Source organism: Echinops telfairi, unplaced genomic scaffold, assembly GCF_000313985.2.
Source record: "Echinops telfairi isolate 266 unplaced genomic scaffold, ASM31398v2 ScPeMD7_7424;HRSCAF=8462, whole genome shotgun sequence".
NCBI lineage: Eukaryota > Metazoa > Chordata > Mammalia > Afrosoricida > Tenrecidae > Echinops > Echinops telfairi.
In genome coordinates this window covers 85,678,551-85,682,055 of record NW_022111324.1, presented here as the reverse complement: position 1 = coordinate 85,682,055, position 3,505 = coordinate 85,678,551, and positions in this window count along the sequence as shown.

The window sequence follows — 3,505 nt, the reverse complement described above, 5'->3', positions numbered from 1 at the left end:
TTTGCGGGGTTGGTTGTGCTAAGAGTGAGGAAATTGTCAAGAAGGAAAGTGGAAGCAAACTTGTTAAATGACGTGGAATTCCATTAGGCTTTTGATTTCCTAATTGTACAGAATACCCAGTTGATTGCAATTTATACGGACCCAATTCAGACTCACTGACATTAAATTGATTCCGATTCAGAACAACCCTATAGGATAGCGCAGAACTGCCTGGTGGGCTCTGAAACGGTAACTCTTTATGGGAGTGGAAAGCTTCATTTTTTTTCCTGTGGAGTAGCCGCTGTTTTCAAACCGCTGACCTTGTGGTTAGCGGCCCAAAGGTTCGTCACTGTGCCACCAGGGCTCCTGAGGACAGAGTAAAAGTGCCCCATGGAGTTTTCAAGAACATGCATCTTTATGAAAACACACGGCCTCATCTTTCCCCAGCAGAACACCTGTTGGGTTTGAGCCACTGAACTTGTGGTGAGAACCCCCAAACTTAACCCATGTGCTACCAGGGCTCCTTATTTTATTGAACAGAGAATGCAAATGAGCAAACAGCTCCTCTTTGTGGGAAGGAGGCCAGCTCTGAGGGTCCTCTCCTTGACTCCCTCCCTTCTTTCCAGATCGAGGTGTTCACTGGAATAAAAGGAAGACAGGGGAAAGCTTGCTGTCTGTCTGGATGAGGGCGGTCCTTGAAGTCCGAGAGGCACAGAAACCAAAATTAAACTCACTGCCATTGAGTCCATTCTTACTCGGGGTGACCCTATGGAGTGGGTAGAACTGCCCCTGTGGGTTTCGGAGACTAACTTTTAAAAAAATCTTAATAAATCATTTTATTGGGGGCTCTTACAGCTCTTATAACGATCCAAACATCCATTGTATCAAGCACATTTGTATATATGTTGCCAGCATCATTTCTAAAACATTCTCTTTCTAGTTGAGCCTTTGGTATCAGCTCCTCTTTGATGGGACTAGAAAACCTCATCTTTTGTCCACGGAGTGGCTGGTGGTTTTGAACTGCTGACCTTGTGGTTAGCAGCCCAGCGTATAACCACTTTGGCACCAGGGCTTCTTATCTCCATGGCAGTAATGCAAATATGAAAAGAGAAGAAGGGAGAAAAAGGCAGGCTTGATCCTCAGTGAGATCTACTATGCTCTGTCTTTTTCTGTAGTCCTAAGTTGGAGGACACGGTCAACTGATCATGGCTGTGTTGTGATGGAGAGGCATGAGGCTAAAGTAGGAAGGCAGAATCTTTTCTAGAGAACTATCCTCACAGTCAATAAAAAGATAAACAGAAAAATAAAGTTTGACTTCTCTGACTTCGGTCTTAATGGGACTCATTTAAACTCATGAAACTCTTTAAAACCATGTAGCCCAGGAAGGACATTTCCGATCTGGCAACGAGCTCTGGGCCTGTGGATCTTCTAGGTGTACCTTGCCTGCAGACAGAGTTGTGGTTTTGGCTGTCAGGAGATCACCATGGCTGGTTCTGGGCCTACCTATGCAGGGCTGTCAAGTCTTATGGCCTGAACTGGAGCAATATGTTTATGAAAAGAATATGAATAAGAGAAGTTGCTCAGATGAATGCAGAAGGAAGAAATGGGCATGGATCTGTCACTCATAAGTAAGTAAGGGGGTCTGAAGGAACCCTGGTGGAGGCCTGGCGGCATAATCGGTTACCTGTTGGGCTGCTAACCGAGGCTGGCAGTTCAAACCCACCAGGGACTCTGCGGAAAAGATTAGGCAGTGGGTTTAAGAAGGCATGGTGGGGCAGGACTACTGAAGCACTTGGCTGCTGAACGAAAGGTCAGCAGTTTGAACTTACCAGCAACTCCACAGGAGAAAGACGCGGCAGCCTGTTTCCATAAAGACCAGTGTTTTGGAAGCCCAGTGCGAGCTGAAGTTGACTGGAGGGCATTGGGCTTGGTGTTGGTTTCTGGAGCAACTAGTGAAAAATACCTGGGTGGTAAAAATGATTAACAGGCTTTACTGCTAACTGAAAGGCTGGCAGCTTGAGCCCACCCATAGTCCCCTCAGCCGGCCTGGTGGTCTGCTTGGGAAAAATCCGCCCTTGAAAACCTTGTGAAGCACAGCGCTACCCTTCTACACACCTTGTAGCTGACTCGGCAGCCACTTGTTTGTTCTAACACACATATTGGGTGTGTCTGGCGCCTGCTGGTAATAGGGACCAAGAAGCGTAGAGGAAGACAGTGACGCACAGACTGCTGAACAAGATCGTAACAAATTCAGTTCAGTATGCTCCTTCAAAAGGCAAAACTGGTCCAGAACCCTCCGCGTGAGGAGCAAGGATCACCTGGGGATCCCCATACAAACCAGGAATAATCTGCTGTCTCTAAGCAAGCAAACAGTGGAGGACAAGAGCAGGCTGTCCTGGGGGTCTTGGAAGTGTGAGAAATAAGAGAGAATGGTGACAGGAAAGGACAACTCCTGAAGCAAAGGGCAAAAAGGGTGCTACTTGTCTGGGCCCCATCCTATCTACATAGAACACAGGGGTGCACCAAGTGGGGACTTCCTACATGTGGGGCTCTGAGACCTTCTGCTGCCCAGAAGACATGGTGTAAAAGGAAAGAGATGACACAGTTGTGGCCACAAGCTGCTTCTAAAATGCCAGGAATTCACTAATTTATTCAACAAATAACGATCACACCCCGATTTTGTACCAGCCACAGTGGTAATAGTCATGAATAAGAACCCAACTAAGGTCATTCTTCCCTTGGGCCTACTGTCCAGTGAGAGACAAGACCACACATGAGCTTCTGATTGTGCAAAGTGCTATGAAGGTCTACTTTGCCTTGGGTGGTCATGAAGAGCCTCTTTGACAAGGTGACATTTGGTTGTAATCTCAGACCAAGGGAGCCAGCCTGCAAATGGCAATAGTCTGGGTGGAGGGCAGAGCAGATTGATGGTGGTCTCAGTTGGAGCAGAGCAACCTGAGACTGTGCATCCAGGCAGCCACCAACCGACATTTATTGTCCATCTACGGTGTGCAGAAGAGCGGTGGGCACTGCTGCGGCTCTAAAAAGTGAAGCTGAAATATCCCTAGCATAAGGGTACTTACTTCTTCTAGAACAGCGGTTCTCAACCTGTGGGTCGTAACCCTTTCACAGGGGTCGTCCGATTCCTAACAATAGCAAAATTGCAGTTATGAAGTAGCAATGAAACTAATTTTACGGTTGGGGGGGCGGGTCCCCACATGAGGATCTGTATGAAAGGACCACGCCATTAGGAAAGTTGCGAACCACTGTTCTAGAAGGATCTGTAGCCTCTAAAAGATGGGTGGTAGAATATCCCCAAACAATTCTGCTCTAGTTAGAACCAGAAAGTAGACGTATAGGGAGGGGGCTTCCCTAAAGTGACCGTATCAATGCACCCATGCACCTGAGAGAGCCGGTATATGCTCTGATTGAGTGCGACGCTTCGGTCTGATGTCAGAGGGCCCGGCGTTGGTCAGGCAGCTCAGGGGGTGAGTCACCCAGCCCCTTCTCACCAGGGAGCCTTCCC